Below are 17,047 nucleotides of genomic sequence, written 5' to 3'. Positions count from 1 at the left end.
TCTCCCTCCTCTTTGGCCTTTTATTACTCTCTCTCGCTCACGATCTTCCGGGTAATTGTATCAGACATAAACATGCAGATGTGCTCACTCGCTTATGCACGCGCCACTGCAGTCAAACACACACACACACACACACACACACACACACACACACACACTCACACACACACAAGCACACACACGCACACACACACACACACACACACACACACACACACACACACACTCACACACACACAAGCACACACACGCACACACTATCTCAGGGCAGATGTAGGCTTGAATGACCCGTTGTATCTGAGTGGTGGCTAAAAAAAGAAGCTCTCCCTGCTCCGACTTGATGGAGTTGCATAATGAGTGTGATGTCAGCATTGTTCTTCCCACGGTAACAAGTGATGCTGACGGGCAACAGAGGCGAGGAGGGGGGGAGCAGAGAGTGGCAAGAACATAAAGGAGAGAAAGTCGAAGCAGCGTGAGGGGAGATTTCTCTGTCACAACACGTCCAACAGTTTAAATGACAAGGTGACAGAGAGGGGGCATCCCATTAACACTCTGCTGTTGGGTACGGACACGTCGACTCCGTGCGAATCGACGCCTCGGAATTAAAAGCAGTGAGTCTGTGAAAGCCGAACTCATATCCCACTCACATAGAAAATAAAACACCTCAGTTTACAAGTAATACTCTTGATCATAAACTACCTCAAAATGCTCTTGGTAACAGGGCACCTGCATCTAAATCCCTCAGGGTCAAAGCACTTATTACTTACCATACCTATTTGTTTTGGTAATATGCACCGATAATGCACAGTGTAAACTAAGATGTTAGAGGTAAAGGGCACTCAAGCTGTTTGGTGTTGCACTTCCATAAAGTCGGTGGAGCAAAAAAGAATTAGACTAAAGAAAGGAATGGTGAAAAGTGAAGCAGTGGTGCCTAAGATATCCTATTATTCCTTTGTGTGGTTCAGACTACTCGAACACTTAATCCTTCGCTTCCCATAATGCAACTAGTTTGACCCTCCTTGTCTTTCGCCCTTCTTCCCTAGTTACAAATGCAGGCTTTCTCGTCTCTCGAGTCCAAGTGTAGATCTGAACAAATACTGATACAATGAGATGTGTAAAGACCTTTGACCCTCTGATCAGTTGTAACGCCAGCAACTTAGGGTTAGTTTTGACGAAATGCTTACACTTGTGATCGGTCCAGGCAGGGCTTCCGTGCGATCGCGGCCCTTTCAGATGATTTGTGGAAAGATGTTTTGGAGACTTTGTACAACATGTCCATGTTGATAAATCCAACATTTTTATCCCGTTTTTTCAAGAGGTAAAAGGGTACTGTTGCTGTTGTTAGCGGACTTCTAGCCGTCCATTTTAGATCCACTTTGACCAATCAGAGGCTTTGTTTCCGACTTTGTACCAATCTGACGCTGTGTTGTCGACTGGTCGAAAAAAAACAACGCTTCTACACTGAAAACAGGACCTCTCACTCCTCCTGTTTACTCCTACTACTACCACTGACACCCCTGTGTGTCACTGTAGACAGGATCTGCTTTGCAGAATGACATGTATGTAAATGATGTACATAACTTCTGATTTGCATTAGTAAGAATGTTTTGGATTGTTTTATCCTATAAAACAAATCCTTCATCATTGTTGTTGTACTGTAGTGGATTTTATGTCCTCATGATGCACGTTCTTAAATCACTTTGTGTAAAGGGAGGCCTTGAGGCCCACAGCTCACCTTTGACCTGCGGCGCATTACCGGATTAATCTGGCTGTGCCCCGCTGGGTAGTTTGATCCGGAACAAAGTGTTTCTATTTCATCAGCTCATTTCTGGTTTGACTGTGAACTCTAAATCGGCAAAACTATAGTGACTGTAGCTGTGGAAAATAAAAGAGCAGCGTTTCCCCCTTCAAATGCATTGGTGTGCAAGTACAAGAGCAACGCACAGTGAAAGTGCTGTTGTGGCCTCGCAGGGCACGGTGGAAAGTCACCCGGCGCAGCTTCAAATGAAGACCAGAGTGAGAAGGTGGAGACGGGGATAAAAGCAGCACAACTGGATGATAGCTTTGATTTTCGTTTTGCGGCCGCGACACTTAACAGCGTCTCCTGTTGACGTAGTTTTCTTATCCTCCTCCCCTTCTCCCCACCTCTCCCCATCCCGCCTGCCACCAGGGAACTCTACTCCGTCTGCATCCTTTAACATCATAGAGTGGTGCTCTTGTGTGATGGTGACCTGCGGGGCGGCCCCTCTTATCTCGAAACTTGAAATGCCAGTCTCCCCCTGGTCTGCTTCCTACACATATTAATGTACACTGAAGTGTCACATGAACTTGTGATCCTCACGAGGATCTGTCCCTCTCTCCGGGACGGCATGAATTACAGGCTTGTCCCTTTGATGGAGGTCACAAGAATAGTTATGGAATTCGTGGCTAATGGGACCTTTCTATGAAGTGTCATATAACATAAGCTCATTGATTCAGGATCTTATGTTCTTTCGCTGACCAAATTGTATAGAGTCTGAACCTTTGTACAGCCTCTTTTTTTTGGCCTATACACTTTTTTAAAGCTGCATTTATGTATTTATTTGTACTTGGGGGCAGTAGCACAAGCTGAAAACACAACATCCGGTATGTGTTTCCAGGCAAGCGTTGTCAGCACTGTTTTATGACTAATCTGTAGTCTGTCTTTCAACCTGAAAAAGAAAGATACTAAGCTCTTTAGCCACTAAATGCTACGCTATTACAATTATAACCCAACTCTGCTGGTCACCGGTCCAGTGCTACCTGGTGCTGGGCCGGTACAGAACTGAGCAAAGAAGAGCAGCAGAGGTGGCTGAGGAACGTTTCAGGATTTTTTCATTTGAACCATTTGTCATGCAAAAAAAATTGATCAGTGCAGCTTTGATATTTCGTTGTCAGAAAAACTAGAACAGAATATTCACAAAAATGTTTCATTCACTTCAATAGATGCAGGCGATCTATGTGTAGATGTACAGTGAGCACAATAATTGTAGGGTTTAAAATGCCATTATTGTTTAATTAACACATTATGATACGCTTGCGTGATCAGCATTAGCAAAAGGGGCTCAGTGTGAAGTCCCCCCCTTCACTAATGTGATTGCTGTTGTTTTAAAATATACATTTAAGAAATATATGATAAAATGTCCATCATGACTGGAGAGTGAAAACGTTTGCAATAACATCTGGTCTGTTGCTAATCAATTCCTCTTCTAACGGATGTGCCTTCAGGAAGCCCGTTGTTTCCGTTCATGTTTTCTTTCTCTCCAGCATTTCAACTAAAGTCACTTGACAGTTAAGGAGAAATCCAATGTTGCTGCTGCATGAGTCTACGTGAGTTTTTCACTCTCCTTCGTCCAAGTGTAAGCCGTGGCTTGAGATGAGCGGTATTGTGTTCCAGTTATTACTTGTTGACTAGAGTTGCCTGTTAGACTGAATCTAGATTCAGCTTCTCGGTTGTCTCGATACAGCTTCTCGGTTGTCCGCAAGTCATGTCGAGTCATTTGCAGAGAAAAAAAACATATTTCAGTCTGATTCTTGGAATTCGAAAATCAGCCTTTCATAAACTGGCACGCGTCCAAATACGGGCTCAGATTTATGTATGATGAAAAAGTTAGTGGCATTACAAAGGTGTTCAGGTTTTTGACCTCGGAGGATCAAAACCTCTGTTCCATTAAAATGTCGTGAATCCACGAGCCGACCCAGAGCTCGGCGAGTGCCGCATTGTAACTTTATCTCTCTGCGTTGGCATTTTACTTGATAGAGTCAAAGTGCAGCAGTAAAGCGCTCGCGGTGCAGTAAAAAAATCACAAGGCGGTGCAGATCGCACTGTGTAGACACACTGACGGCCTGCCTCGGGGTCTCTGGGTCTCACACAGAGACACACGATGTAGAGTATCCTCGCCCGCGGCTCTCCTGAATCCCCGTAGCACACAATTGTTACGGTGTATTTCAGTCCCCTTAAAAAGCAGGGAGCATGCTGATGTGGAGAAAGAGCAATCTAATTACCACGTGAGGATTGCAGAAATAATGAGCGTAAGCGCGGGAACGCAGCGGGAGGGGGAAGTAGATGTGGAGACCTCTATTGTTCAGGGCTGTGGAGAGTTAGCCGTCAGTCTAATTAGCAGGGGAAGGTTTTCCTTTTTCCATTTTCTCCCTGGCTCCTGATCCTCCTGAGTTATTTGGCTGTTAGAGACTGTAGCTGCCGCACGGCAGTCGGAGGAGAAAACCTCAAGTGTCCTGTTGGATTATGTAGATACTCAGTCACTGAGTGGGATTAAAGCAGGGGGAGAACACCGCCATGTCAGCGGTGTCTCCCCTGCTCTGACGTGACGTCACAGGGCTCCACGGTGTGCGCACGCACGTGGTCCACATCTCCCCCTGCTTTTCACTTTTCCACTGTTCATTGTAGCTAGAGACAAGTCCAAATACAGCAGAGGAGGAAGAGGTGGCCGCGTGACTCGTCAGGACCAACTGAACAGAGGACAAGGGGGGATCGCATTATGTCAATGCCCCACCGGGACAGTGGAACAAGTTTGTGCGTGTGAAAGGAGAAAACGTCGGCACGTTCGGCGTCTGAATCGACTGCCGGTCAAATTTACCCACGTAATAACATTGGAGGTCACGTGTATCTTTGCGGTCAGACTGTTGCCAATCACCGTTAGTTACCAACCAAACTGGGCCAAATTGAGATCTGATTTGATTTGACCGACGCTGGATCCTGATCCTTTTCACGATGAGCCCCCGTGTGTTACGTGACCGAGGCTCCGTGGGACGTAAGCTCCCTCTGTGTGTGTTATGTTATTAGCCCGGCGCAGCCAGACTAATACTCAAATGTGTTTTAGTCTGGGACCTCTCGGTTCATTTTAGATTTCCAAGGACATAGACCAAAACGCCTCTGGACCCAACTGGATAGACCTACAACCAGTGAGAGAAACGATTAATGTGACTTGTCAACGGACCTGAGCAGAGAGGAGATGTCTGTGATGATGATGTCTGTGAACGAGCGTTGATGTTTTTTGTGAGAGAAATGTGAAAAATCTCGGGAACTTTTGGCCTTATGCTTGTTGCGTCAGCGGCAGCCATCTTGGTCGTTTACTAAGAAATAAAACCCCGCCTATCATCAGATAATCACTTGTGATTGGACCGGCAAGTTTTCTGCTTGATGGAAATCGCTTCCCAATGGACAGGATCCGAAGCAAATTAAATGAGCTCACCTAATTCGTCTGGGTCCCAGGCTATTATGTTATATTAAGTTGGCAAGATGTTGACCCCAATAGGAGGTTAGTCCTCTCACAAAATGGACCCTCCACTCTGCCTTCCTAGTCATATTTGCGGTGTCCAGAGACCCGAGTTGTGTGGCCTGAAGTCTACAATTATCTGTCTTCTCCATTGCTTTGGTAAAGGCTCGTTCCAATGAAAGCGGCACATAGTGAGCTCTGTGATTCCCCCTGGTTTCTGCCTGAAGGAGTCGAAAAAAGGTCGAAATCTCAAAGACCTGGACACCACTAAAAGCGCAGTGAGAAAACTTTTTTTGGGTGTGCGCTGACCCTGGACTGAGCAGATCACATGCAATGGCAGACATTTTTGACACGGCACTTCATTTACCAGCATCTACTCCACGCTCTCTTAGATAACGTCACACCTCTGAGAATTGTTTCCGAGGATTCGCTCACTGGAGGCAACTCTGGAACTAACCACACCTGCACGTACATACACAGGAACATAATGCGCCGAAGCCTGCAAGCTATTGGCATCAGCTGTGGTGCCGCTGGAATGAAGGAGACGGGAGGAGGAAGGTGAAAAGTAAAGTGACTCATCACTTCTTGTTTCAACACTGCCTCCATCTGATGTACTGATGCGGCGCAGCCGTCCTGGATACACAAAGCCAATCTTAGGTGAGTTCACACAGAGCCGTCGGTGCCCTGCGGCTCTCCCAGTCAGCTGGATGTGCTGGGTCACTGCAAGTGTCTCTCTCTCTTTTTTTTTTTTCTGTCAGACTCATTTAAGTTTCACCAGGCTGCTCGTGAGCGGAGAGAGTCGACTCCCGCCTGCGGGGAGGAGTGGAGCTGCTGGTTATCAGCCCGGGCCACATCTGACCAGATCAAACAGAGTGGAGCCTGGTCTCATCTCCTGTCCCCCTGCGAGTGTTTTAGTGGTCTGTTTCCCTTATTGCTGCAGATAAGAGGGTCAACAGTCACACAGCAGCGTCAGGCAAAAGTAAGCTGAGGCGATTGATAAGTAAGACTCGAGGCTGTGATTATCTTAAGTTGCCGTATTCAAAGTAACTCCTGGAACAAGACATTCCTGATATCTGATAGAGTTCACTGCGAGCTGGTTCATAAATCAGTAAGTAATATTTTTTTCTGTGTGCCACTGAACATATCACATGACAAATGACACGCACGCTATGGATGTGATTTGCGTTGTCAGCGTCTGTAGAAACGATGTCTGTCTATGCTTTGCTGTCATTGCGCAAAGGAAATGTCATATGATGCAAGATGCTTTCATGCAAAGTGTGATTGAATTATCATGAAGGGTATATTATACAATCTTATTTGTACCCAGTCATTGCTGTAGGTAGGTCTATTTAAATCCCCCAAACCTTATTTTCCTAACATAGACGAACGGACATACTGTAAGAATGTCCCGACCATTTGGGTTGTGGTTTAGTTTAGTTGTAAAGATTGGGGATGATTAACAGCTCCCCCTCTTTGTTGTACATATACGAGGGAAGGAATAATTAATAATAATAATTTGCATAGGTAGAAAATATTTTCCACACCAACTTCAATTTGTGCAGCTTGAGTGAGTGAAAACACATTTTGGTAGTGTGCAGGGTCTCTAATAACCAATAACTTCAATTGGGAGTGATATAAAATCTGTGCATTGACTTTTTACACTAATTAGCTATGCTTTTATATATATATTTTTCAAGTCAAGTTGTAAATCAAGTGAGAAGTAGAGTAATTTTCTCAGAGACTTCTGTAGAAACTTCTTTTTGCAACCGGTGGAGTCACCAATGAGGTAATTTTGAATACAAGGAAAGTAAGTAGACTCACTCGTCTGTATGTCCTATTTAGGGCCGTATGTTATATGTACGGTAAAGCAATAACCTTACAGCTACAGTCTCTCACAGCTAGGCCTCATCAGATGAGACCCCTCAGAAAAGCACAGCAAAACATATCTCTGGCATTCCAACTTATTTGAGAATCTTCTAAATGAAATATAGATGTTTAAGTTTCAGAAATGACAAGAAATCAGACAGACAGGAGTTATGCTGAATATTGTGATTCAATGTTTGTCCCTTATATATGTATATTTCAACTAAATGGTATTAATATTTCCCACAGTGCCGCAGCACCTTCACACTAAGTCTTGTCATCCTGACGACCAGTCACTGCACATATACTTGCTCATTATAGAATAAGTCTTTGGTTACTGCCTATAGTTTGCACGAGGTAAACTGTTACCGTGTGTGTGTGTGTGTGCGTGTGTGTGTGTGAGAGAGAGAGAGAGAGATATGGAGAGTGAACACGATGTACCCAGGCACAGTTTTCCTGGGCTCTGTCCAACTGCAGGAGTCCGCTTGCAGATATGTACTTTGGGGACACCTCCTATCACGTCTGTCCTATTCCCTGCTCTCGTCCCCGAACCTGATCTACCCCTGTGACCTCACTTTCACCCCCGCTGATACCCCACCATGCCCTTGACTTCCTGTCCTGTAACACTGTCTTCTCACTCCTTTGCCTCCCCTCCAGCCATTTTACTCTAAACTTGACCCGGGTCCTTTCATGCTTCAGTGGCCTCTTAAGGGCTTTTCATACAGCACCCTATAACCAACCCCCCCAACACACACACACACACACACACACACACCACCTGCCCCTCTTTTTCTACTTGTATTTCATCCGTCCCCACCTCTCACTTGTCCTTGAGAAGCTAAGTGGACTAGAGGGTTTGGTTATGTGGGGTGAATGTGCCAAGTCTGGCTGGTGGTGTAAAGATGAAACAGAAACCCCAAAATATTCACTCACACACTCTCACACTCACACACACACACACACACACACACTCGAGGACTACACCAACACGTGCACTGAGTATTTAAAGTGGTAATCCTTGAGATCCTATTGTTTTTATTTTGGCGACACGTCGGGTGACAAGCGGCCATTGCGGTGCTGTTTCTGACTTGCTGGTCGGGACCTTTTCTGTCGATGATGTTCATACAGTTCTACTTCTGTCCATTCCCCCGGAAAAGCAGCCCCCTCTGTGTCAGGGTTTATTTCCCAGAAAGACCGGGAGAGCTGGGAGCTGGGAGGTGGGAGCTGGGAGCGGCAGCCTGGCAGCGGCAGTCCTGCCACCTTGTCCCGGAGCTTTCAAAACCATCACAGTTTTTGCTGGTGAAATTGAATTCTGGTGTGAAAACTGTGTGTCATCTCAGGGAGATGATGTCAAAATGGTTGGGCTGTTTAAACTGCATTAAAAAGAATGATGCACAATGTAGTTTAAACAGATGACGTCACACTTGTAGTCAGTGTTTCCCTTAGACAGGCACAAATTTGATGTATTACTGGTAAAAGAAACGATTTTCGCAGCAGAAGCTCCTCAGGATTACACTCTCCCTCCCTCCCTCCCTCCTCTCACAGGGAGGCGGGCCCCACAGGAGAGAGAAACACTGATACAGAAAGGGGGGGAAGGAGTGAACGAGGGAGGCGAACGAGGGGAATGAGGGAAAACGACGGGATGAGCGAGGGAAATCTGGGTTTAAGAGCTTTGCAGCGTTTTAACGCGAGCAAATTATTCTGAGCCCGCAAACAATGGAGGCAAGAGAGGAAGGAGGACTCAGCTGAGATCAACACCATGTAGGAATTAATGAAGTTCTCTAGCAAACACACAGCAGAGAGCTTTCACAATCTGGAGGCTGGAGAGACGCTCTCGTAATTGTGTTTTGATAAAACAGAAGATGACGCATGCTTCATTTTCTAATTATAACCGCTGCATTGATTGGGACAGGGCGATTTTTTTTTTGTCTGTTTTTGTGCTTTGTCATGCAATTAACCTTTGTTGAGAAAATGACTATCTTTGTCAACTTTGATTAGAGATAAGTGTGTCAAAATGTGATGGAGCCAACAGCCGTGGCACAAGTAGACACATTTTACAATGCAAAACATATAATTACATTTTAGCTGATCATAATTTAAGTCAAAATAATTAATTAAGAATTAAAAAATGTAATATCTAAACAAAAAAGCAAATCTGAGGAACAGTGTTATCTTTCTGGAGCAAAAGAAATCCAAAATTGACCTCAAAATACTGTAGGCCTACATGAGTAAATGTACTTTCCATCACTGGCGACCAATAAAAACAACATTCTTCACTTCAAAAAAGCATCAATTGGGAAATTCATACTTACATCGGAAATCATGTCACACAGATTTAGAAGAAGGTGGATCAATTCAAGCTGCTGGTAACGGTCGGTGTGTAACATGGCACAGGGTGTAACGTCACTCATAGATCAGGTAATGATCTCTCTCTCACACACACACACACACACACACACACTGTGTGTTTGTGGTCTGCACCCAGCACCCTGATTAAACTTCTAAAGCACATTGCATAATACATACAACAGAAGCAGGGCAGTGGAGATTTAGAACAGTACACACACTCACACACACTCTCGAGACTGCTTTCAGTTTTGGTGCTGGCTACAGAAAACAAGACGCAGAGAAGTGGAGTTTGTTGAATTTTGTGGTTGGTCAGGCCAAACTGTCAATTTATAAAAGCAGGAAAAACAAGATAGGAAAATGTCTCCGGACAAGAGCTGACGAAAATGTACGTGTCTCTGGTGAGAGCCAGAGTGAGAGTGGATTTCAGATTCCGCTCTCTGATGAAGGACAAACAGGAGTTTTTGAACCAGTGGTGTTTCACCACGGCTGTGTGTTCAGTGAAACACTCTGTGTTGTTATGACTTGTTTTATTCAGTACATTCATTTATTTCTTTTTTGTTTTGTGTTTTTCAATTCATTTGTAGAGGACCGTGATGTTCTCTGGTAAATTTGAATAAAAGTTGTTTTTAAAAAATCCCCCCCCCCCCCCAAAAAATCTCTCTCTCTCTCTCTCTCTCTCTGTCTCTCTCTCTCTCTGTCTCTCGCCCTGATGAGTGGATTGCATAAGAAAGGGGAAGGGATGGATTCAGGTCACGGCGGCTGCGGGAGTCAGCGTGAGCGATGAGACCAGACACACTCCGGCCCGCTCCCTGTCTGGAGAAGAGGGATGGAGGGAAAGAGCGAGAGAAACATAGAGGGAACCGGCCTCCCAGCCTTGTCGAGCCCTTCCACTCGACTGCTGTTTCTATTCCTGACCAAGCCTGTGTGCTGTTCCAAAAATAAAACACTACGTATGAAGGAGTGGGCCAGCGCTTGCATATATGCAGCAACAAAAGTTTCCTCTGAATCCCGCTATTGAGGAGGCCCCACTCAGTTGTTAAGATTTAAAAGTCACTATGTATGTGTTGTAAAATGATAGGTGATGCACAATAGTTCAGTCATTGGGGGAAAAAAAGGCAATAAAAAAAAATCAATGGAGTCTTTGTAGGTTTGTATTTCCCTCAGTGTGTCCACATCATGCTGTCAGAGTATGAAAATAAATAAAAACCCTTTTTTAAACTTTTCACAGTAAAACATTTAAAAAAAAATGCTTTTTCACTTCATTTCCACGACTTAAGATAATTTCATCAATACCAGTTGTCAGTGGTTAAGATTAACCTAGCTTAGCATGAAGACTGAAAACTGCTAGCTTGATTCTGTTCAAAGTTTTACAAAAAATTATAAGCACATTGTATTTGGTTTGTTACACAAAAAAATGATCGGCTTTAGCTAACAAGAAATTATACCCTTAAATCAAATGGTTACATTCTAATGTAGCAACATGTTAATTAGATGGTCACAAAAATAGTTATGGCCTTTTAGTCCATTTTCTTTACAAAGCTAAAGCTAACCCAAGCAAAGTGGAGGCAGGGGGAGACTGCTAGCATGGCTAACTGTGACGCTATCTCATTTTCTTTAATCCAAACATGAGCAGAAATGTAACTCCAAGGGCGAGTTACGTGTTGGAACTATTATCTTATCTTATCTTTGAACTCTACAAAGGGCGGGTCGGCTGTTAAGTCACTCTGCACGTTAAGATGGCTGTTTCTTCCCGCTTCACTCATGCTAAGCTAGGCTAATGGAGTCCGGACTGCAGCTCTGTACTTCATGCAAAAAAACAGAAAGTCTTTTTCAAGTAAAAAGACAATTTCCACAGATGCAATTTAAAAATTACACAAGCAGAAGTCAGGCGGAAAACTCTGTTTTAAACATTCTGTTAAACTTCATGTTATATTACCAGTAAAGTAATGCCAATGTCTGTGCTTACTGGTACATATTCTGTGTTCATGTCATAATTTTGATTAAACATGAGAGATATCAGGAATTTCCTACACCGATTGATTGATGAAAAGATATTGATGAATAGATACAGATAAACTGTTTTCAGAATGACTGCAAACACCCCTGCTGGTAGTTGCGGCCAAACAAAATACAAGAACACTAAAAACTTCCAGCTCATTTTACAGCAGCTGTACACTCTTTGTAACTGGTTTCAGTTGGCAACAATCTGGCAAGGTAATTCATGTATCTGGTGTGACTACAAGGTTGGCCCTAGGGCTAACTTTGTAGTTCTTTCCATTCCGCTTACACTGTGCAAAGAGCTGCTTTGACCTCAAACGTCTGCACGTTCACATGCCCTGTCTCAGTCGACGTCATCTGTGGATCAACACACACATCAACACACGTTTGGCGTGAAACACCCTCCGCCGTCATGTAATCTTTGAGGATTGTTTACTGTTCCGCGGGTTTCCATAAAACGCGTATCTCATGGAATACCTTGTTGTGCGCGGAACCAGCAACACTGTTTAAGTATTCAGGAGCCGCCGGTCAGCCAAACTGCTTCTCCGAGTGGCACTCAACTTTTGCGAATGGCGGATGCACTTTCTCTCCTCATCAACAACAGTCAGTCACCGTTCCACTCCCAGCACTGGAAATGACTGAGTTTGCATTTGTGTGTGTGTGTTTGTGTGTGTGTGTGAGTGTGTGTGTGTGTGTGTGTACATGTTGTCCTGGCCGTTTCAGTACATAAGGGCAGAGGAAGCAGCGGGACCGAAGTGAGCGCAGGCCGCGATAGCTGGTTGACAGTGTGCGGGTCGTAAAAAAGTCCGTGTGTACTGCTCCCTTTAGTGTCTTCATTACACGCTCAATTATCTGGGCCTTAGATTACAGCACTGTTCTACCGGAGGATAATAAAACGCAGGCAGCACCAGGGCGGCTTTCCCTGAAACCTCCACTTCAGAATGGATGTCCTCCGGCGGGTAACAGTTTACATGGACTTGTGCTGCCCTCTGGTGATGCTGAAGCATTAACGTACCTGTGGTCAATGGGAGCTGAGACGCAAAGAGATCTCATTCATCCATTTATAAATATATATACATATATACATCCTCAGAAATAACAAGTCACCTTACTGACCACACACCAGGCTACTTGGGCCCCAGTGGAGGCTTTGACCACTTCAGAATAACAGTACTGGGATTGTGGAGTGGCACAAGTCAGGAGAAGAATACATTTCTAATGCTTTAGCTACTCCCTATACCAATCAGAGCATCATTAAGAAGTGGAAACTATATGGCCTATTTGGTCCATGGGCCAGTCCGAAGACTGGTCAGTCCGTGCTTTCACAGGCTTTACACAAAACTGGCCTGAATGGCAAGACAGAAGCCTCCTCTGAAAAACTGACACACAGAGTCTCATTCATGTTTGAACTTAACAAGAGACCTTGTGGACTCAAGTCCAAATGCTGTTTTTTCATCGAAAAACGTAACACAGTGACAAACAGTGGTGGGGATGTTATCTGTCCTCTCGCGGGGGTCGACAAAATTCTCCAGGGAAATCTCCTGCCCCTCCGCTCCGCTCGACAGCTGAAGACGCCGCACCGATGAGAGGACGGACAACTGTTCCCAGGGCTAGCTGCACGAAGACGGTGGAACACATATCCAGACAGAAAGGTGGCTACGGTTGGTGCTAAACGTGGCCCTGCAAAGGAAATGATCAGTTTTTTTCCTGTGATCCCCTGTTTTTCCATTTTCTATTACTTCCAAAACTGTGGCCTAAAATAATATGAAAATCAATTCTATACCGCAACTTAAACCAATGTCCCCCACCTTTAACATGGGTATTTGCACACTAGTTGCGGTACAGTTACAGTAGATATATCTCCTACGCATTGTGAGGGCAGCACCAATCATAATTCAGATTTATTTTCACAGCTGTATTGTTCACAATAGTTCCTATGACTTACATTCCAGCAGTAAACCTATCTGGTGTGGGTCGTACTAAACACCTGAACCCAAACAGGCGTATGCAGACACGCTTCAGTCAACACCAGAGGATGCTGTGGTTCACACAACCTCTTCAAATACAGGGCCACACTACCTGCACTGCAGGAAGACAGGGCAGAAAACACATCATCTTTATATTTATGTATAGGCTATGCAAGCATCGTATTCCAAGAGATATATTTTTATAATTAGCTAATCAAAAACCTTCTTTTTTTAATGATCACATTTCCACTTCACACAGGCCCTGTGTTGCGGCCTTTGTGAGCCGACCTGGTTTAGAATTAGACCTCAGAGAAATCTAGCACGGTGCCATTTGAGTCGCGCAAATACAAATTAAAAAAAAAAAGTGTGTTCAGGATATTGGAGATTTCTTTTTTCTTCGTACAGAAAAATAAGATCCCAAGACTCCACAAGAACACCACAATGACTTGATGACTGCTCTTGGCTTCAAGTCAACCAAACACTGAGGATCTTTTCAGAGAAACAGCATCAGAGGGTCGGCTCCTGTTGACAAAGGAGGGTCTGTGGGTTGAGTGCCTTGCTCAAGGCCACCTCGAACTGTGATTTCAGGGGAAGTGACAGCGTTTCTCAATCGTCTCTCCCTCCAGAGCAGAAGATCTGATCTGTCAACCTCCCAGGCTACCACCTACGGGCTCAAAGCCTTTGAGCGGCTGCTGCCCCGGGATGATCTACTGCCGAGGGACCCTGTTGATCTGCAGTCAAAGCGCGTGAGTGGCTACTGTATCTTTTCAATAGACGCTCCAAATGATATGGCCATAACAGATGCAGGTCATGAATCAAAGGTCCTGCACCACCCGGCTGGCTGATCTGTTCCACAGGTGCTGTGGTCCGATCTCCTCTGGATACACAGCATGGAGGCATCACGTAGAAATGCTCACAGAGCCGCACCGGCTCTGAGGTTCCCTGCCCGACTGCCTGCTCTGTCCCTTCTGCCTGATGCAGGTCTACATCTGAGCCTCGCCTGGACCTCACCGCCTATTCCTGCCTTCAGTGAACTGCGCTTGTGAACGCATTGACCCCATCCAATCAACAAACACTGAGAAGAAGGAGAGTAAAAAAGTATGTGCGAGGAAATCCTGCCCAGCATATCAAAGCATAACTCCTGTACCCTTTTGGTTGGCCCAGCTCAAATTAAAAAAGCATAAAATGGCTTGAAAACAACTGATCACACATGTTTTGAATATGCTGAATTTTAATTGATGATAAATTGTGCTTTTGAAGACCCCTGCCCACGCATTGATGTGGTAAAGGTGTTTTTTTTCCCTTTTTTTTTATGGAGTTCGGCTGGAAAATCAGCAGAGACGAAAAAAAGAATTGATGGCTTTTGAGTTTGTTTTGAGGAGTTTTAGTTTGATGGATGAAAAGTTCCCTCTGAACGCCAGCTACATTAGAGACCAAAAGGTTTCTTCTTCATGAGTCTGTCATTTAAATTTTTTTTTTTGCCTGACCCCATAAAGTGATGCAAAGTTGGGCGCCCCTGATGGTTCAAGATGTCGGCCAGGAAACACATCCAGTCATATTCTGGCTGCAGAGATTTGTTGCATCTTTCTACCTCTACTCATTTCCTGTTGTTCCTATCTAACAAGAACATAAAATGCCCCAAAGTTATTATTAATAACGATAGCACGTTGTGGTCAGGTCAGGTCACACAACCAGATCATTACTAAGGCTTTTTAGACCAAAATCTGAAATGCCTTCTGACACTGGTAGATCGGGCATCGGCGAGTACACAAACATGTATATCGATCCGGAGACCACATCTTTTAAGTGGTTTCAGTCCAGATAAAACAATTTCCAGTGTGAAAGTTTGCCAGACTGCTGACATTTTCCCTGGCCGTGGCTAAAGCCACACTACCTGGAATCACTTCTTCTTCGCCACTCTCAAAACAGCAGGCGCGCTGTACTGTCACTGGCAAGTATTGTTTATAGAGCAGAGAAGAAGAAGTCATTTCTCGTAAGTATAGCTCAAGCCAGAGCCAGGGAAAATTTGAGCAATTTGGCCGTTTCCGTCTCACTGGGGTTCGGCTGTTGCGGACCATGTCCTCTGAAGGAAGAGGCCCCTCAATTTGGGAAAAGACAAAGACTAAAGTCATTTTATTTTTCTAAACTGTGGCTTCACGTTAACAGTTTTTTTTTTTAAAGAATTGTGCTATTTATTCCTATAATTTGGCGGTTTTGAAGATGCTGTTGCACTGTTCTATACTGTTACTGTGCAGTTTAAAACCTTACAGGTCTTGGATATTGCTTTCAGCCTGTCTGTGTGTGTGTGTGTGTGTGTGTGTGTGTGTGTGTGTGTTTTGCCCAGACTTAGCCATATGTATATAATAGTTCACATAGTGGGGTAATGCTTTTACTTTTGCAACCAAGTTAATACATTATCGAGAGACTGCTTATTTAGATTTACCAATCATTCATCATAATATAGTATAAAGGACATCGTGATGACATAATTATGAAGTGGTGTTACTACAATATAAAGAAAAGTAGCATTGCCTGATTGTGGTATTTACAGTGTGCACGGAGGGTATGCTTCGCCCCTCCAAAGCTTTACTGTGTCCTTTCATCTATGAGTAATTGAATAATATTTTATTCATCAAATCGGTTCTTTTTTCTTATTGGACTATTCCTGTCCAAAACTGTGTTTGACGATACTCACACAGGGTGATGCTTGATTTTTCTTTCGTGCTCAAGATTCAAATTCCATCAGGGCTGCAACAATTTTTTCACTGAACTCAGCAGCGGACAAATCACACATAAACCATTTCATATTATTACACTCCTGGTTTACCAGTTTGAATAAACCAGTCAAAGCCATGGACCTGAAAAGGCAAAGCGGCTGTCCATGCATAAATTCTAGATACAAGAATCATTGTGGACAAATGACTACGCTTCTGTCGGGAGGTTTGTGTTGTTGAGCTCAAACTTTGTTTATATTGCTTTCTGATGTGATCCAAGGTGCTGCAGAATTAATATCGCTCTGCTCCAGAGCCCCAACAGCTGCTGAAGTGCAGGTCTGAGCTCCCAGGTGGTTTTGCCAGTAAAGGAACACCGCACATGGGCTTGACCTCCCGCCTGCCTCGCTGCTCTGGATGGGAGAAACAGAATCTCATCTGGGAAGTGGAACACCCTCGTCGAAGCCCACCTAGGCCTGTTCCGAGTAACCCAGAGACGCGCGCTGGCACGGCATGAAACGCATACCTCTTGTATGGGAGTGGATCTGTGGTTTACAGCTTGGGCTCTTTACCCAATTAGACTGGTTGACGGCGGCAAAAGCAAAATAGTGTGAAGTTTTTACAATGCCACAGGGGTCTTTAGAATGGATGGATTATTTTTGTTTTTTTTAGGGATGAGGCGGGGGGGGGGGGGGGGTGCACTATTCCCAAGCCTCTTTTATCATAGCCTGTCAAAACAACCGCAAAGGTACAAAGCTCTCTGTCTTCAAACAGGTAAACCAGAAAGAGAAAGGTGAAACCCTTCAGTCAGCCGCGTTCCTAAAAAAAAAAGGGTTTTGATTGTTGAATAGATATCAGCACAAATCAAAAAGGAGAAAAAGATGAAAAATCCCAATTCTTTATT

General features: G+C 44.4%; 1 long non-coding RNA gene across 1 annotated transcript; it reads left to right on the top strand.

Moving 5' to 3' along the window:
- The first annotated feature begins 5,788 nt into the window (after positions 1–5,788).
- LOC118288010 lies at positions 5,789–14,707 on the top strand. The gene is made up of 4 exons (XR_004785785.2): positions 5,789–5,912; positions 6,014–6,363; positions 14,059–14,178; positions 14,290–14,707. It is a non-coding gene; the product is annotated as an uncharacterized LOC118288010 (long non-coding RNA).
- The last annotated feature ends 2,340 nt before the right edge of the window (positions 14,708–17,047 follow it).

This window comes from Scophthalmus maximus, chromosome 16 (assembly GCF_022379125.1).
Source record: "Scophthalmus maximus strain ysfricsl-2021 chromosome 16, ASM2237912v1, whole genome shotgun sequence".
Lineage (NCBI taxonomy): Eukaryota > Metazoa > Chordata > Actinopteri > Pleuronectiformes > Scophthalmidae > Scophthalmus > Scophthalmus maximus.
This window is presented reverse-complemented; position numbering and strand designations above follow the sequence as displayed.